The following is a 20,798-nucleotide window of genomic DNA, read 5'->3' as shown; positions in this document are numbered from 1 at the left end:
TCAATGGCTGTTTCAGTAACGTCGGTCATCAATTTCATGGTCTGTTTCAAAACTGTTCTTCAGTTTCACTCCACTTTTAACAGTAGATATCTTCAATTTCACGGTCAGCTTCAGCAGTGCTGATTTTCAGTTGTTTCAATATCTGTTTTGAACAATGTTAGTCATTAACTTGAGTGCGTATTTCAACAGTGTCTCTTATAACACAACTGGATTTCACTTTGAATTACTCTTTCAATAGAGTGAGTCATCAAGTTCACGGTGTTGATCTTCAATATCACTGAATTTCTCACCAGTTTAAGTCTTCAATTTCACTGTCTGTTTTCACACTGTTGGTCATTGACATCACTGTATGTTTCTAAACTATTGGTCTGAAGTTTCACTGGCAGTTTCAACACTGTTGGTCGTTAAGTTTACTGTTCGCTTGTACACCGTTGGTCTTCACTTTTATTGGCTGTTTCAACACTATTGGCCTTTACTTTCACTGACTGTCTCAACACTGTTGGTCTTCAATTTCAATGTCTGTCTAGACAGAGTACGTCTTCAGTTTTACTAACTTTATCAACACCTTGGTCTTCGGTTTCACTAACGGTTTGCAGTGTTGTTCAATCTCACGATGTTTCAATGGCTGTTTCAGTAACGTCGGTCATCAATTTCATGGTCTGTTTCAAAACTGTTCTTCACTTTCACTCCACTTTGAACAGTAGATATCTTCAACTTCACGGTTAGCTTCAGCAGTGCTGATTTTCAGTTGTTTCAATATCTGTTTTGAACAATGTTAGTCATTAACTTGAGTGCGTATTTCAACAGTGTCTCTTATAACACAACTGGATTTCACTTTGAATTACTCTTTCAATAGAGTGAGTCATCAAGTTCACGGTGTTGATCTTCAATATCACTGAATTTCTCACCAGTTTAAGTCTTCAATTTCACTGTCTGTTTTCACACTGTTGGTCATTGACATCACTGTATGTTTCTAAACTATTGGTCTGAAGTTTCACTGGCAGTTTCAACACTGTTGGTCGTTAAGTTTACTGTTCGCTTGTGCACCGTTAGTCTTCACTTTTATTGGCTGTTTCAACACTATTGGCCTTTACTCTCACTGACTGTCTCAACACTGTTGGTTTTCAATTTCAATGTCTGTCTAGACAGAGTACGTCTTCAGTTTTACTAACTTTATCAACACCTTGGTCTTCGGTTTCACTGACGGTTTGCAGTGTTGTTCAATCTCACGATGTTTCAATGGCTGTTTCAGTAACGTCGGTCATCAATTTCATGGTCTGTTTCAAAACTGTTCTTCACTTTCACTCCACTTTCAACAGTAGATATCGTCAACTTCACGGTTAGCTTCAGCAGTGCTGATTTTCAGTTGTTTCAATATCTGTTTTGGAACAATGTTAGTCATTAACTTGAGTGCGTATTTCAACAGTGTCTCTTATAACACAACTGGATTTCACTTTGAATTACTCTTTCAATAGAGTGAGTCATCAAGTTCACGGTGCTGATCTTCAATATCACTGAATTTCTCACCAGTTTAAGTCTTCAATTTCACTGTCTGTTTTCACACTGTTGGTCATTGATATCACTGTATCTTTCTAAACTATTGGTCTGAAGTTTCACTGGCAGTTTCAACACTGTTGGTCGTTAAGTTTACTGTTCGCTTGTACACCGTTGGTCTTCACTTTTATTGGCTGTTTCAACACTATTGGCCTTTACTTTCACTGACTGTCTCAACACTGTTGGTCTTCAATTTCAATGTCTGTCTAGACAGAGTACGTCTTCAGTTTTACTAACTTTATCAACACCTTGGTCTTCGGTTTCACTAACGGTTTGCAGTGTTGTTCAATCTCACGATGTTTCAATGGCTGTTTCAGTAACGTCGGTCATCAATTTCATGGTCTGTTTCAAAACTGTTCTTCACTTTCACTCCACTTTGAACAGTAGATATCTTCAACTTCACGGTTAGCTTCTGCAGTGCTGATTTTCAGTTGTTTCAATATCTGTTTTGGAACAATGTTAGTCATTAACTTGAGTGCGTATTTCAACAGTGTCTCTTATAACACAACTGGATTTCACTTTGAATTACTCTTTCAATAGAGAGAGTCATCAAGTTCACGGTGTTGATCTTCAATATCACTGAATTTCTCACCAGTTTAAGTCTTCAATTTCACTGTCTGTATTCACACTGTTGGTCATTGACATCACTGTATGTTTCTAAACTATTGGTCTGAAGTTTCACTGGCAGTTTCAACACTGTTGGTCGTTAAGTTTACTGTTCGCTTGTGCACCGTTGGTCTTCACTTTTATTGGCTGTTTCAACATTATTGGCCTTTACTTTCACTGACTGTCTCAACACTGTTGGTTTTCAATTTCAATGTCTGTCTAGACAGAGTACGTCTTCAGTTTTACTAACTTTATCAACACCTTGGTCTTCGGTTTCACTCACGGTTTGCAGTGTTGTTCAATCTCACGATGTTTCAATGGCTGTTTCAGTAACGTCGGTCATCAATTTCATGGTCTGTTTCAAAACTGTTCTTCACTTTCACTCCACTTTTAACAGTAGAGATCATCAATTTCACGGTTAGCTTCAGCAGTGCTGATTTTCAGTTGTTTCAATATCTGTTTTGAACAATGTTAGTCATTAACTTGAGTGCGTATTTCAACAGTGTCTCTTATAACACAACTGGATTTCACTTTGAATTACTCTTTCAATAGAGTGAGTCATCAAGTTCACGGTGTTGATCTTCAATATCACTGAATTTCTCACCAGTTTAAGTCTTCAATTTCACTGTCTGTTTTCACACTGTTGGTCATTGACATCACTGTATGTTTCTAAACTATTGGTCTGAAGTTTCACTGGCAGTTTCAACACTGTTGGTCGTTAAGTTTACTGTTCGCTTGTACACCGTTGGTCTTCACTTTTATTGGCTGTTTCAACACTATTGGCCTTTACTTTCACTGACTGTCTCAACACTGTTGGTCTTCAATTTCAATGTCTGTCTAGACAGAGTACGTCTTCAGTTTTACTAACTTTATCAACACCTTGGTCTTCGGTTTCACTAACGGTTTGCAGTGTTGTTCAATCTCACGATGTTTCAATGGCTGTTTCAGTAACGTCGGTCATCAATTTCATGGTCTGTTTCAAAACTGTTCTTCACTTTCACTCCACTTTGAACAGTAGATATCTTCAACTTCACGGTTAGCTTCAGCAGTGCTGATTTTCAGTTGTTTCAATATCTGTTTTGAACAATGTTAGTCATTAACTTGAGTGCGTATTTCAACAGTGTCTCTTATAACACAACTGGATTTCACTTTGAATTACTCTTTCAATAGAGTGAGTCATCAAGTTCACGGTGTTGATCTTCAATATCACTGAATTTCTCACCAGTTTAAGTCTTCAATTTCACTGTCTGTTTTCACACTGTTGGTCATTGACATCACTGTATGTTTCTAAACTATTGGTCTGAAGTTTCACTGGCAGTTTCAACACTGTTGGTCGTTAAGTTTACTGTTCGCTTGTACACCGTTGGTCTTCACTTTTATTGGCTGTTTCAACACTATTGGCCTTTACTTTCACTGACTGTCTCAACACTGTTGGTCTTCAATTTCAATGTCTGTCTAGACAGAGTACGTCTTCAGTTTTACTAACTTTATCAACACCTTGGTCTTCGGTTTCACTAACGGTTTGCAGTGTTGTTCAATCTCACGATGTTTCAATGGCTGTTTCAGTAACGTCGGTCATCAATTTCATGGTCTGTTTCAAAACTGTTCTTCACTTTCACTCCACTTTGAACAGTAGATATCTTCAACTTCACGGTTAGCTTCAGCAGTGCTGATTTTCAGTTGTTTCAATATCTGTTTTGCAACAATGTTAGTCTTTAACTTGAGTGCGTATTTCAACAGTGTCTCTTATAACACAACTGGATTTCACTTTGAATTACTCTTTCAATAGAGTGAGTCATCAAGTTCACGGTGTTGATCTTCAATATCACTGAATTTCTCACCAGTTTAAGTCTTCAATTTCACTGTCTGTATTCACACTGTTGGTCATTGACATCACTGTATGTTTCTAAACTATTGGTCTGAAGTTTCACTGGCAGTTTCAACACTGTTGGTCGTTAAGTTTACTGTTCGCTTGTGCACCGTTGGTCTTCACTTTTATTGGCTGTTTCAACACTATTGGCCTTTACTTTCACTGACTGTCTCAACACTGTTGGTCTTCAATTTCAATGTCTGTCTAGACAGAGTACGTCTTCAGTTTTACTAACTTTATCAACACCTTGGTCTTCGGTTTCACTAACGGTTTGCAGTGTTGTTCAATCTCACGATGTTTCAATGGCTGTTTCAGTAACGTCGGTCATCAATTTCATGGTCTGTTTCAAAACTGTTCTTCACTTTCACTCCACTTTTAACAGCGATATCATCAATTTCACGGTCAGCTTCAGCAGTGCTGATTTTCAGTTGTTTCAATATCTGTTTTTGAACAATGTTAGTCATTAACTTGAGTGCGTATTTCAACAGTGTCTCTTATAACACAACTGGATTTCACTTTGAATTACTCTTTCAATAGAGTGAGTCATCAAGTTCACGGTGTTGATCTTCAATATCACTGAATTTCTCACCAGTTTAAGTCTTCAATTTCACTGTCTGTTTTCACACTGTTGGTCATTGACATCACTGTATGTTTCTAAACTATTGGTCTGAAGTTTCACTGGCAGTTTCAACACTGTTGGTCGTTAAGTTTACTGTTCGCTTGTACACCGTTGGTCTTCACTTTTATTGGCTGTTTCAACACTATTGGCCTTTACTTTCACTGACTGTCTCAACACTGTTGGTCTTCAATTTCAATGTCTGTCTAGACAGAGTACGTCTTCAGTTTTACTAACTTTATCAACACCTTGGTCTTCGGTTTCACTGACGGTTTGCAGTGTTGTTCAATCTCACGATGTTTCAATGGCTGTTTCAGTAACGTCGGTCATCAATTTCATGGTCTGTTTCAAAACTGTTCTTCACTTTCACTCCACTTTGAACAGTAGATATCTTCAACTTCACGGTTAGCTTCAGCAGTGGTGATTTTCAGTTGTTTCAATATCTGTTTTGAACAATGTTAGTCATTAACTTGAGTGCGTATTTCAACAGTGTCTCTTATAACACAACTGGATTTCACTTTGAATTACTCTTTCAATAGAGTGAGTCATCAAGTTCACGGTGTTGATCTTCAATATCACTGAATTTCTCACCAGTTTAAGTCTTCAATTTCACTGTCTGTTTTCACACTGTTGGTCATTGACATCACTGTATGTTTCTAAACTATTGGTCTGAAGTTTCACTGGCAGTTTCAACACTGTTGGTCGTTAAGTTTACTGTTCGCTTGTGCACCGTTGGTCTTCACTTTTATTGGCTGTTTCAACACTATTGGCCTTTACTTTCACTGACTGTCTCAACACTGTTGGTCTTCAATTTCAATGTCTGTCTAGACAGAGTACGTCTTCAGTTTTACTAACTTTATCAACACCTTGGTCTTCGGTTTCACTAACGGTTTGCAGTGTTGTTCAATCTCACGATGTTTCAATGGCTGTTTCAGTAACGTCGGTCATCAATTTCATGGTCTGTTTCAAAACTGTTCTTCACTTTCACTCCACTTTTAACAGTAGATATCATCAATTTCACGGTTAGCTTCAGCAGTGCTGATTTTCAGTTGTTTCAATATCTGTTTTGAACAATGTTAGTCATTAACTTGAGTGCGTATTTCAACAGTGTCTCTTATAACACAACTGGATTTCACTTTGAATTACTCTTTCAATAGAGTGAGTCATCAAGTTCACGGTGTTGATCTTCAATATCACTGAATTTCTCACCAGTTTAAGTCTTCAATTTCACTGTCTGTTTTCACACTGTTGGTCATTGACATCACTGTATGTTTCTAAACTATTGGTCTGAAGTTTCACTGGCAGTTTCAACACTGTTGGTCGTTAAGTTTACTGTTCGCTTGTGCACCGTTGGTCTTCACTTTTATTGGCTGTTTCAACACTATTGGCCTTTACTTTCACTGACTGTCTCAACACTGTTGGTCTTCAATTTCAATGTCTGTCTAGACAGAGTACGTCTTCAGTTTTACTAACTTTATCAACACCTTGGTCTTCGGTTTCACTAACGGTTTGCAGTGTTGTTCAATCTCACGATGTTTCAATGGCTGTTTCAGTAACGTCGGTCATCAATTTCATGGTCTGTTTCAAAACTGTTCTTCAGTTTCACTCCACTTTTAACAGTAGATATCATCAATTTCACGGTCAGCTTCAGCAGTGCTGATTTTCAGTTGTTTCAATATCTGTTTTGGAACAATGTTAGTCATTAACTTGAGTGCGTATTTCAACAGTGTCTCTTATAACACAACTGGATTTCACTTTGAATTACTCTTTCAATAGAGTGAGTCATCAAGTTCACGGTGTTGATCTTCAATATCACTGAATTTCTCACCAGTTTAAGTCTTCAATTTCACTGTCTGTATTCACACTGTTGGTCATTGACATCACTGTATGTTTCTAAACTATTGGTCTGAAGTTTCACTGGCAGTTTCAACACTGTTGGTCGTTAAGTTTACTGTTCGCTTGTGCACCGTTGGTCTTCACTTTTATTGGCTGTTTCAACACTATTTGCCTTTATTCTTACTGAGTGTCTCAAAACTGTTGGTCTTCAATTTGAATGTCTGTCTACACAGAGTACGTCTTCAGTTTTACTAACTTTATCAACACCTTGGTCTTCGGTTTCACTGACGGTTTGCAGTGTTGTTCAATCTCACGATGTTTCAATGGCTGTTTCAGTAACGTCGGTCATCAATTTCATGGTCTGTTTCAAAACTGTTCTTCACTTTCACTCCACTTTCAACAGTAGATATCGTCAACTTCACGGTTAGCTTCAGCAGTGCTGATTTTCAGTTGTTTCAATATCTGTTTTGGAACAATGTTAGTCATTAACTTGAGTGCGTATTTCAACAGTGTCTCTTATAACACAACTGGATTTCACTTTGAATTACTCTTTCAATAGAGTGAGTCATCAAGTTCACGGTGTTGATCTTCAATATCACTGAATTTCTCACCAGTTTAAGTCTTCAATTTCACTGTCTGTTTTCACACTGTTGGTCATTGACATCACTGTATGTTTCTAAACTATTGGTCTGAAGTTTTACTGGCAGTTTCAACACTGTTGGTCGTTAAGTTTACTGTTCGCTTGTACACCGTTGGTCTTCACTTTTATTGGCTGTTTCAACACTATTGGCCTTTACTTTCACTGACTGTCTCAACACTGTTGGTCTTCAATTTCAATGTCTGTCTAGACAGAGTACGTCTTCAGTTTTACTAACTTTATCAACACCTTGGTCTTCGGTTTCACTAACGGTTTGCAGTGTTGTTCAATCTCACGATGTTTCAATGGCTGTTTCAGTAACGTCGGTCATCAATTTCATGGTCTGTTTCAAAATTGTTCTTCAGTTTCACTCCACTTTTAACAGCGAAGATCATCAATTTCACGGTCAGCTTCAGCAGTGCTGATTTTCAGTTGTTTCAATATCTGTTTTTGAACAATGTTAGTCATTAACTTGAGTGCGTATTTCAACAGTGTCTCTTATAACACAACTGGATTTCACTTTGAATTACTCTTTCAATAGAGTGAGTCATCAAGTTCACGGTGTTGATCTTCAATATCACTGAATTTCTCACCAGTTTAAGTCTTCAATTTCACTGTCTGTATTCACACTGTTGGTCATTGACATCACTGTATGTTTCTAAACTATTGGTCTGAAGTTTCACTGGCAGTTTCAACACTGTTGGTCGTTAAATTTACTGTTCGCTTGTACACCGTTGGTCTTCACTTTTATTGGCTGTTTCAACACTATTGGCCTTTACTTTCACTGACTGTCTCAACACTGTTGGTTTTCAATTTCAATGTCTGTCTAGACAGAGTACGTCTTCAGTTTTACTAACTTTATCAACACCTTGGTCTTCGGTTTCACTAACGGTTTGCAGTGTTGTTCAATCTCACGATGTTTCAATGGCTGTTTCAGTAACGTCGGTCATCAATTTCATGGTCTGTTTCAAAACTGTTCTTCAGTTTCACTCCACTTTTAACAGTGAAGATCATCAATTTCACGGTCAGCTTCAGCAGTGCTGATTTTCAGTTGTTTCAATATCTGTTTTGAACAATGTTAGTCTTTAACTTGAGTGCGTATTTCAACAGTGTCTCTTATAACACAACTGGATTTCACTTTGAATTACTCTTTCAATAGAGTGAGTCATCAAGTTCACGGTGTTGATCTTCAATATCACTGAATTTCTCACCAGTTTAAGTCTTCAATTTCACTGTCTGTTTTCACACTGTTGGTCATTGACATCACTGTATGTTTCTAAACTATTGGTCTGAAGTTTCACTGGCAGTTTCAACACTGTTGGTCGTTAAGTTTACTGTTCGCTTGTACACCGTTGGTCTTCACTTTTATTGGCTGTTTCAACACTATTGGCCTTTACTTTCACTGACTGTCTCAACACTGTTGGTTTTCAATTTCAATGTCTGTCTAGACAGAGTACGTCTTCAGTTTTACTAACTTTATCAACACCTTGGTCTTCGGTTTCACTAACGGTTTGCAGTGTTGTTCAATCTCACGATGTTTCAATGGCTGTTTCAGTAACGTCGGTCATCAATTTCATGGTCTGTTTTTCAAAAACTGTTCTTCAGTTTCACCCACTTTCTTCGGTTTAACAGGTTTGCAGAATCTCAACGATCAATCAAACGTCGGTTCACGGTCTGATTCAGCTTCAGCAGTGAAGATCATGATTTTCAGTTGTTTCAATATCTGTTTTGAACAATGATAGTCATTAACTTGAGTGCGTATTTCAACAGTGTCTCTTATAACACAACTGATTTCACTTTGAATTACTCTTTCAATAGAGTGAGTCATCAAGTTCACGGTGTTGATCTTCAATATCACTGAATTTCTCACCAGTTTAAGTCTTCAATTTCACTGTCTGTATTCACACTGTTGGTCATTGACATCACTGTATGTTTCTAAACTATTGGTCTGAAGTTTCACTGGCAGTTTCAACACTGTTGGTCGTTAAGTTTACTGTTCGCTTGTGCACCGTTGGTCTTCACTTTTATTGGCTGTTTCAACATTATTGGCCTTTACTTTCACTGACTGTCTCAACACTGTTGGTCTTCAATTTCAATGTCTGTCTAGACAGAGTACGTCTTCAGTTTTACTAACTTTATCAACACCTTGGTCTTCGGTTTCACTAACGGTTTGCAGTGTTGTTCAATCTCACGATGTTTCAATGGCTGTTTCAGTAACGTCGGTCATCAATTTCATGGTCTGTTTCAAAATTGTTCTTCACTTTCACTCCACTTTTAACAGCGAAGATCATCAATTTCACGGTCAGCTTCAGCAGTGCTGATTTTCAGTTGTTTCAATATCTGTTTTTTTGAACAATGTTAGTCTTTAACTTGAGTGCGTATTTCAACAGTGTTACTCTTATAACACAACTGGATTTCACTTTGAATTACTTCTTTCAATAGAGTGAGTCATCAAGTTAACGGTGTTGATCTTCAATATCACTGAATTTCTCACCAGTTTAAGTCTTCAATTTTTCTGTCTATTTCAACGGTGTTAATCTTCACTTTCATTGATTTATTCAAACATCGTAGGTTTTTAATTTCAATCTCTGTTCCAACACTGTTGGTTTACACTTTCATTTAATATTTTCAACAGTTGAGGTCTTCAATTTTACTGTCCGTTTCACAGGAGTGGATCTTCACATTTCATTTACTGTTTCATCACTGCTAACCTTCATTTTAACTGATTGTTTTCACATTATTAGTGTTCAATTTCACTGCCCGTTCAACACCGTGGATCTTCACTTTCATTAACTGTTTTACACTGTTGTTCTTCAATTTCACTGTGTGTTGCAACACTAATGGTGGTATGTTTTTCTCTGTCTGTGTCGACACAATTGGTTTTAAGTTTGAATTTTTTTTTTTTTTTAACACTATCGGTATTCACTTTAATTGACTGTTGCACACTGTTAGTCTTCACTTTCACTTTCAACAGTGTTGTTCTTCAGTTTCAGTGACTATTTTCACACTATTGGTCTTCACTTTCACTTCTATTTCAACACTGTTGTTCTTCAGTTTCAGTGACTTTTCACATTGTTGGTCTTCACTTTTACTGACTCTTTTAACACTCTTGGTCTCTCTCAATTTCACTGAAAGTTTTATTATTGTTTTAGTATGCTGCTGAGACTTCTCTGTTGTTGAAAACTCATGTTTGTAATGTTCTGGTGAGACTTTGTTACAGATAACTCATGTTTGAATCGTTCTAGTGAAAATTTGGTTACTGATAACTCATGTTTCTGTTCTCTGGTGGGACTTCTGGTTACTGATAACTCATGTTTCTTGTTCTCGGTGGGGACTTGTCGTTAATAAAAAAGCTCATGTTTGTAATCTTATACTGATTTCTTGTTACCCATAACTCATGTTTGTAGTGTTGTGGTGATACTTTGATTACTATAAAATTATGTTCATCGTGTTCTGGTGAGACGTCTCGTTGTTGATAACTCATGTTATAGTATTACTCTGGTGAGATTTCTGCTTACTGATAACCCATGGTTGTAGTTCTCTGGTGGGACTTCTGGTCACCAAAAGTAATGTTTGTAGTGTTCTGGTGAGACAAGTGGTCAGTGAAAACTCATGTTTGGAGTTCTCTAGTGGGGCTTCTGGTAACTGAAACTCATATTTGTTGTGTTCTGGTGAGACAAAAGGTAAGGAGGTATACAGTGAAGGGTCAGAAATAGGATAACTGTGTGCTGAGCAGTTGATCTGAACTCAATTGGTCACTTTTGCAAACATGTCCCAAATATTTCAAAGTTTCTAAATCTGGATAATACAAGTGAGAATAATTATAAGTTACAATAAAAAATATAAGTAAAGTGTGTTAATGAGATTTTGATTTTCTATGTTTGTATAGAAAGTGTTTTGTAAAAGCCACTCAACAATAACATACCGTTACGTCACATGTTGATATGTGAATGATAGTGTTATTAATTTATAACAAGTTAGTGTAGAATATCCTGTTTGTTGTCAACATTGTTGATACCTCTTATACTGTTAGTTAAATAGTTAATGTGAACTTACTTTCATCCGTAGCTTTTCACAATCAACACGAGAAGTGACCGTCATACACAGGAGGCAGATGAACGGATGGACAGACACTACGGTTCACAATGTAAAACAAGTAGTACGTAATGTCCGATCACATTCAAATATTGTCTGCATCCACTTTCAAAGTCAGTCTTCGTTGTTGCTGTGTAGATCCATTCTGTAATATCATACATGAGTAAAATAAAAAGATTGTTGTTAGTAAACCACTAAGAAAATTGTACAAAAAACAAGACATGAGTAATATTATGTGTAGAAATGATAATTAGTTAACAAATACAATCATAGGATTTGGAGTCAATAGGTAGATTGTCTACTGGAGAAACTCGTCAGAGTTCACATTTAAACAAACATAAAAGTCTGGATTGGTTTAAATTCTTGACATACACTGAATGAATGATTCATAATTATAAAGTCTAAAGTATTTATGAATAAAACTGTTAGTATACATTTATAATTATGTTTTACTTAAAGTTTAAAATATGATATGTGGGTGTGCACTCAACATGTGAAAGGTGCTCCCAAATCGGGGTAGGGTAAAAAAAAGCAGTAAGATAGATGAAAAAAACAAAAAGCACACAGCAATAAGGTGATAGATAATTGCTTTTTTATAACTCATAAATTATGTTATAGTTCCAGATTAGTTTAACACCTTATCATACCCATGGGATTTTTCCTAACTAACAACATCCGAATTTATCTTCGTTCATGGTTTGTCCATATTTCATGATTGTATGTGTTTCTGGGTTGGTTTGTCCATACTTCACGAGTGTGTGTGTTTCTGGGTTGGTTTGTCCATACTTCACGAGTGTGTGTGTTTCTGGGTTGGCTTGTCCATACTCACAGAGTGTGTGTGTTTCTGGGTTGCTTGTCCCTTCACGAGTGGTGTGTTTCGTGGGTTTTACCATACACGGTGTGTGTGTTTCATACTTCACGAGTGTGTGTTTCTGGGTTGGTTTGTCCATACTTCACGAGTGTGTGTGTTTCTGGGTTGGCTTGTCATACTTCACGAAGTGGGTTTTCTGGGTTGGCTTGTCCATACTTCACGAGTGTGTGTGTTTCTGGGTTGGTTTGTCCATACTCACGAGTGTGTGTGTTTCTGGGTTGGCTTGTCCATACTTCACGAGTGTGTGTGTTTCTGGGTTGACTTGTCCATACTTCACGAGTGTGTGTGTTTTCTGGGTTGACTTGTCCATACTTCACGAGTGTGTGTTTCGGTTGATCCGGTGGGTTGACTGGGTTACTTTGTCCATACTTCCACGAGTGTGTGTGTTGTTCTGGGTTGACTTGTCCATACTTTCACGGAGTAGTGTGTTTCTGGGTTGACTTGTCCATATTTCATGAGTGTGTGTGTTTCTGGGTTGACTTGTCCATACTTCACTGACTTGTCCATGAAAATGTGTGTTGGCTTGTCGGCATACTTCGTGAGAAGTTGTTTCTGGGTTGACTTGTCCATATTTCACGAGAGTGTGTTTCTGGGTTGGTATTGTGGGTTAACTTATTTGATTTGGCGCCTGTTCACGAAACGAAAATTACCCCAGGGCGGTCACGAGTGAAGACAGTAAAGTCTATTATATTCAAAAACTGAACGCCAGTATGCTGTGAATCTGAAAAATGGGGTATTAAAGTTAAAAAAGTCTACTTTGAAATTTGCTTTCTTTCAGGATTTAGTCTTTGATACATCATTCCAAAGTTTCTCCATTTTAGTGAACGAAACCAAACTTTCATAAATTCGTTAAATTATCAGATTTATCTAAAAAGACTACTGGTTTCTTTATTTTGACTAAATGCCACACGAGTGCTATCTGTTATAGCCGTCAGTAATTTAGCAGTGAAAGAAAAGAGGAAAGGTACTACTAGTGATTACCATCCACTGTTTTACAAAAAAAACTGTTGGATTGATTGTAACAATATACCGCCCAGTCACGTGTCATAAAGGAAAGCATGTTTGGTGAAGTAAAGTTGGATCAACAATTTCTGAACAAAACATCAACTGAACATAATTTTACTGGAAAAGTTCATGGTGTACTGTACTAACCTTAGAATCATTGATACCAGTGTTTCATTAGACCAATTTACTAAACAAGTGGAATCAATGGAACGAAGACAAATTATTCAGTGTGAACATGTCCAAACTTTGAGGTTGAATTGACGAACTAACAGCATTCAATTCTAGTTTTCATCATAATGAACAGATTGTTAACCCATACAGTATTTATAAAAGTAGTCAGAATTTGGAATAGGTTTATGTATCGGTTTATGCTAATTTTACTGTATGCTAAAATGTAGAACTATATTATTTGTGTTATATAATTACAATTGTATAATTACATTTGTTTTAATTCATAATCTGTTTTCTTTTTTTTAGATTGTTATTAGAACCCATAATGTCAAATACTTAAATACAGATAAAAAGAATATGGTAAAAAAAGAGTATTGAAATCTCAACAATTTGAGCATTATGCAAATAAATAACATTTTATTTTCATTAATATAATTGTCTTCATTACATATATGTGCAGTATAATAAAATCTCTAATAAAAATGTTTTTTTTTAATGATGTCCACCCACTTTGGGTCACCATCATGGTAATTATAAATAATCAAAGTAAGTCCTAACTAAAATGAGAACCTCAGATAAAATATTGCTTATTCTTGTGCAAACTCAACCTACATATGTATTTAATGGTATCTTAACTGATTGTCATACGAACGTGAGGTAAACATTCCAAAGATACCTCGAGATCTTAGAAATAAAAATGTCAAAACGTTAGTAATGATGATACGACACCAGGTGAACCATCACAGTATATTAAGTTGTTCTTAGTAATGATGATACGACACAAGGTGAACCATCACAGTATATTAAAGTTGTTGTTAGTAGTGATGATACGACACACAGGTGAACCATCACAGTATATTAAATTGGTTGTTAGTAATGATGATACGACACCAGGTGAACCATCACAGTATATTAAGTTGTTCTTAGTAGTGATGATACGATACCAGGAGAACCATCACAGTATATGTTAAGTTGTTGTTAGTATGATGATACGACACCAGGTGAACCATCATAGTCTATTAAATTGTTAGTAATGATGATACGACACCAGGTGAACCATCACAGTATATTAAGTTGTTCTTAGTAATGATGATACGACACAGGTGAACCATCACAGTATATTAAATTGTTCTTAGTAGTGATGATACGACACCAGGTGAAACCATCACAGTATATTAAGTTGTTGTTAGTAATGATGATACGATACCAGGTGAACCATCACAGTATATTAAGATTGTTGTTAGTAATGATGATACGACACCAGGTGAACCATCATAGTATATTAAATTGTTTTTAGTAATGATGATACGACACCAGGTAAACCATCACAGTGTATTAAGCTGTTCTTAGTAATAATGATACGACACCAGGTGAACCATCACAGTATATTAAGTTGTTGTTAGTAATAATGATACGACACCGGGTAAAACCATCATAGCATATTAAATTCCTATTGTGGATTATATATAGACATAATTATACAAAATTCACTGAAATCACGAACTTAAAGCAAAGTTAATTAATAGTACAACAACTTATTACAGACTGTGTTAACGATTGAAGCATAAAATAATGTTGAAGATATACATCTTTTGTAAATCGAACATGAATAATTATTTAAGTTATAATTTCTAATTTTATTATTATACAAAGAACACAGCGTGTATATTTGTATCTTTATAACAAAAATAATAAATACATTCTATCACTCACGTGTTACATTGTAACATAGACAAAAATCTGTAAGATTCCATTTTGGTATTCTAAATTCAGATAATTACAAAAAATTACAAAAAACAAAATTACAATACGTTTTCAACAAACCTTTGTTTATTATAAAACAAAATTTTAAGCATTGTCCTTACTAACAAGAACACGATATTTCACTTGTTTCATAATTCATGAAATTAGGATGGATATAGAGAGGGGGTCATGGGGGATGCACCCCCACTGACCATACCAAAATTGTGTGACGATTACTTGTAACTTGATATTTTGGAATAAAATCAATAAATGAAAATTCATAGTCATATATATTTCTTTTATTTGTTTCTAAATGAATTTCATGAAATTAACGTTGCACTAAAAAGGAAAAGTTTACTTCTAGTCAGGTTTAACTCACTGTTACTTAGTCGATCATACTCCCCTACCAAAAAAAAATCCTTCATCCATCCCTGTACTAAAACTGAAGGTTTGATTACATCTTTATTGATGTAATTTATAAATATAATTTTAAGACATGAAGCTTAAAATACTTATATTTTCAATAAACAGATAAAAAGTACTGTTTACATTGCCACAAACCGAACGATTTTCCCCTGCTGTACTTTCTGTAAAATGATTTTTTTTCCCAGAAAATGTTTACTTTTTCTAAATTTTTCAATACGACGCTATCTAAAACAATCCAGTGTTCGCTAACACTAATTACTAAGCCTCTCGCAGGTTTTAGAGTAACGTAATTGTTTCTCATTTCAAAAATGTAATTCAGATTTATAGAATGACCTTATGTGAACATACAATTAAAATATTATACAAAACTTTATACCTACAAATCGTACTTGTCGAAGTATACGTGGAATGCAAGGTGAGAAACCTTTTCATCCAAAATGTTGTTCTTCTTCGCACCGTTTGGTTTTTATTTTAATATCTGGTCTCTTAGTTACTGTATAGAAATATTTACTAATACTGTGGTCCCCGTTTTATTGTTGTCTTTCACAGTTTGTATTGGTTGAGCTGTAACAATACTGGAGATTCAGTTTTGTAAAGAAATGGCGTAAGCAAAATAGAATGAAAATAACAGAAATATAAAACTGATAACATTTGGCAAAAATTAGTAACAAAATATGACATTCCAGTTAATACCAAATTTATTCAAAAACCAGGCACAAAACTGAGGTCTATACTATGTAAAAACTACACTGACAAACACCACACCAACATTATTTATAAAATACAATGTGATAACTGCCACGACTTCTGTATTGGAGAAACAAGTAGAAAAATGGAAACCAGATTCAAAGAACATAAAAAGTCACCTTCACACGTTTTCGAACACTGCAAGTCAAATAAACACAACATAACCATAGAAAACACTCAAATACTAAATAAACAAACATAAACAAACGCAAAATTAAAGAAGCCTTACTTATACAACAACTTAAACCCAAAATAAACCAATATAAAGGAACGCCTTTATACCTATATTAAATGTAATAAAATAAAATTAAATTATATATTCAAACATCTAATACCGCCCTCTACATTTCCACACACAGTTACACAACTCCTTTAAACATGTGGTCAGCTTCCGGTCAGTTACCTCTTTCTTTGTGAACCTGACGATGACCGAAGAAGGTCGAAACGTTGTTCGCTCTTCTATGTAAAATATTTTCTCAACCTAAACGAGCCGTTTTTGCATATAAATTTCTCAACAAGTGGGTTTCTCGACATCACTGAAAACTGATAAGTGTGGGATAACAGTGGGAAAAGTTAGAAGACGTTAAAAGTAGAGTTATAAAATTGAAAATATCCTTTTAAACTTTTTAAGAAGTTGTACATCGAGTGTAAATAAAAGGTCGTTCTTCACGATCACGTGTATAACAGTTTGTTGGTGAAGATCTCAGAGTAACAAGTTTGATATGTGAAAATTCATACTGGTCATCTGATGATTTATATGTATATTTGTATTACATGTAATATAAAATAGAGAGAACCATAAAATGTTTCATGATTAGGTTAAAGTACACAAATAGATGCTGCTGAGAAAAAAAAAAAAACGTTTAAAGTTGAAAGGATAATTAATTTACTCGCAGTGATAAAAACACTATACGATAGTGTGACACTCTAGAGAAAATGTGTTAAATGGGTTTTGTTTTTCTGTTTAATGTTCCACATGTGTATAAGAAGCGTTCTATTACGAACCATTCAACAATAACACATCGTTACGTCACATGTTGATATGTATATGATAGTGTTATTAACTCATAACAAGTTAGTGTAGAATGTCCTGTTTGTTGTCAACATTTTTCACACCTGTTCTACAGTTATGTAAAGAGTTAATATTGAACTTTACTTCCATCCGTAGCTTTTCACACTCAACACGAGGAGTGCCCATCATACACAGAAGACAGATGAACTGACGAGCAGACACCACGGTTCACAGTATACGATGGCCCGGTATGGCCAAACGTGTTTTAAGACGTGCGACTAGTAATCTGAGGGTCGCGGGTTCGCATCCCCTAAGCACCAAACATGCTCGCCCTTTCAGCCGTGGGGGCGTTATAAAGTGACAGTCAATCCCACTATTCGTTGGTAAAAGAGTAGCCCAAGAGTTGGCGGTGGGTGGTGATGACCAGCTGCCTTCCCTCTAGTCTTACACTGCTAAATTAGGGACGGCTAGCACAGATAGCCCTCGAGTAGCTTTGTGCGAAATTCAAAAACAAACAAACAAGATGATAAAAATTACAGTCACTGCTTTTCTTCAGAGACTCAACAAACTGTTGATGGATGAAAGAGCTTCCACTTCTAATATAATTCATGGTTTTTATAACAATGTCCTTCACATTTCTCAATTAATCACTTTAGACATATGAGCACATAAATTTTGACGCAAAATGCAATGGAAAGATGGCAGCGTGGACTTCACATTATTTTCAATTAAACTCTGTTGAAAAAGATAAATAAATTGTAATTTAGCTCCAGTCATGGCAGGAGCACCGTCTGTTTTGACAGAAACCAGATTGAATTTTTTTGACATTTCAAGAAATTTTTTAAAGATGTTTTTCCACATGTTAGATCACGTAATCCACAAAGGCCAAGTATTTCTTCCCTCACTTGAAGATCTGAAGTTACATATCGAAACCAAATATCAACTGTGCAGTGTCGCTAACATCTGTGGACTCATCTAGAGCTAAAGAAAAATACGGAAAATGTGAACGCTATGAAATTAGCCTAAATACTACCTGGTTAAAATTTTAAGACCATACTGAAACGAAGTATTAATCAGTAAACAGGTAACGAAATTTAGTCATTTGTGTTCAAGAATTAGCGTTGTCAACATCTCCAACTGACACCTCCTGTGCTAAATTGGGTAAAAACATGTTAAAGGCTAAAAAGTTGACTGAGATAGAACTGGTAGAATTGTCAAGCGGCGAAAGCAAGATCTCTTTCAATGTACCATCACTGGTGAGATTGGGCGTAGCAAAACTGCTGTTGTAAAATTCTTAAAGGCCCTGAGGGATACAGAACAAGAATTTCAAGTGATCGGCCCAAGAAATTTTCACCGGCGTTGAGCAGGAGGTTTCGATGAGTTAGTTATCCAGCAAGAAACCAGCCGATCATCGAACCAGATAATCTTACGGATGCAGAATGCAGCTCAAAATCGATAAGACGGCATCTACGAGAGAAAGGATTTAAAAATCGTGAATGTCTTCAAAGGCCATGCCTTCCATACCATGAAACAGCTTGGTAAACTTTGCTGAAAAGCACCAAACATCGGACATAGAAAAGTGGACGAAGGTTTTGTTCTCTGATGAAAAAAAATTTAACCTGGATAGTCCAGATGGCTTCCAACGTTACTGGCACAATAAGGATATCTCACCAGAGACATTTTCTACACGACACAGGGGAGGAGGTTCCATCATGATCTGGGGTGCTTTCTTCTTCCATGGAACAATGGAGCTTCAGGTTATACAGGGCGTCAACAGCAGCAGCTGTATATGTCCGACACTGACATGTCGGAGAGAGCATCTTTATTGACTGAAGGCCCTCACTTATGTGGAAATGACTGGATCTTTCAGCAGGACAATGCTGCAATCCGCAATGCCTGCAGGACAAAGGACTTTTACATGGCTATTAACGTGATCCTTTTGGGTCATCCAGCGTGTTTTGCCGAGCTGAACCCCATTAAAAATGTTTGGGGGTGGATGATAAGGGAAGTCTATAGTAATGGACGTCAATTCCAAACAGTACAAGATCTTCATGAAGCCATCTTCACCAATTGGAATAAAATTCCAGCCAGCCTTCTGCAAACGTTTATATCGACCATGCCAAAGCGAATGTTTGAAGTTATTCGCAATGATGGCCGTGCAACTCACTAATAAGACCTCTTGTTGGGCATTTCCTACCCTGTTTAGGACTTCTTTTTAGTATGGTTTTGACCAGCTGGTATTTAGGCTAATTTTATAGTGTTCACGTTTTACTATTAAATGCCAAAACGTTTTTATTTTTATTTTCCCTTTTCTTATTTTCATCTTTCGAAGCTCTATTCAAATACGTGGTTGAGTCTAACAACGCAAAATGCATATTTTTTCTTTATGTTCATTGGCCTTGAGATTTTGGCCAGCAGTGTACATGTAATTTAAAAAAATTCATTACAGAGGTTTATATATGTTGCCATGGCTCTACAGTTCATTGTCAGTTTTGTTTCATGTTCTGATTGTTGGAAAAAAAGTATTTATATGAAAGATGAAAATGAACAAAAGTACAACACACATCACAGTGTTAAGTCACAATGAAAGCTTCCTAATTACTTAAACTAACAATTTCCATTGTACATATTAAACACAAATTATCAGCTCATAATAACCCCTAATCTTGAGTATGTCTTGTATTACAAGTAATGAAGACATAAACAATTAAACTAGCCTGAATAAATTATTGTGTAATTGGTAAAATTTTCTAATCCAGTCTCTATTACTGACTCACAGAAATTGAAATGAGTATCATGATATTTAAGTCACTCAGTAAACGTGGTTTCTGAAGATGTAATTTCAACATCTTAATTTGAGATTTCCTTTTTTAACTACTGTTTTAGTGAATAATATTTAAATCAACATAAGTCATTGACAAACCTCATCACCCAGTTTAACTTATTATAACTGCCAATTTCCAGCTAAGTTAAACATCCAAAGTATAATAACACAATTACAACAATTTTAATTCACAAATCAGTGAGTCACATGCAATCACAGCTGATATAAAATATTACAAAACTGGCCTGTAATTAGTGCAACTGTTTTTCATTTGTTCCAGAGGACTAGTATTTTGTAAAATAGAATCACATTTCAGTTGTAATACATTACACATCTATATATTATTATTATTTACAAATGTATCTTAAAATTTCAGCTACTTCTCTTAGAATACTGAACAGTAAAGAAATGCAGAAAACAATACAGTTTGTGAATCTAGATAGTGCATGTAAAAATACCTATAATTCTTAATGTAGGAATAGTAATACTACTAGGACCAGACATATGGTCCTGGAAATGTAGTTGGTCTAAAAAAATCAGTATGTATGCAAATGAAAGTAACTGATGAAAAACAAGTAATGCATCCGGATTAGATTTATACAAACGAGATTGTGAAAGAGGGAAAAGACCTGGAATGGAATATACATGAGGTATTAAGCCCACATAATGAGAGGATGGTCGAGTACTGTCCCCAGTGGGAAGTTCACATAACCTTAGAAGTAGATGAAAGTAAACAAACAAGCTGACCTCCTCCTAAATTTCTTATTGAAATAGAAGGAATGAAA

The 20,798-nt window shown here is 35.8% G+C and overlaps 1 long non-coding RNA gene across 22 annotated transcripts in view; it reads left to right on the top strand.

Annotated features, from left to right (window-relative positions):
* LOC143249062 (uncharacterized) overlaps window positions 1–20,798 on the top strand; it is a 241,299-nt gene that overhangs the window by 56,217 nt on the left and 164,284 nt on the right. For 4 of the 22 annotated variants that reach the window (XR_013027479.1, XR_013027470.1, XR_013027484.1 and 1 more), the window contains one exon: window positions 11,188–11,405. The exons of the other annotated variants lie outside the window; for them this stretch is intronic. This is a non-coding gene — a long non-coding RNA (uncharacterized LOC143249062). Of the gene's footprint in view, window positions 1–11,187; window positions 11,406–20,798 lie in introns of those variants that run through there. 22 annotated transcript variants of the gene reach the window in all.

Source organism: Tachypleus tridentatus, chromosome 4 (assembly GCF_004210375.1).
Source record: "Tachypleus tridentatus isolate NWPU-2018 chromosome 4, ASM421037v1, whole genome shotgun sequence".
In the NCBI taxonomy this organism is placed as follows: Eukaryota; Metazoa; Arthropoda; class Merostomata; order Xiphosura; family Limulidae; genus Tachypleus; species Tachypleus tridentatus.
The sequence above is the reverse complement of the archived record's forward strand: the minus strand, read 5'-3'. Positions and strand labels throughout refer to the sequence as shown.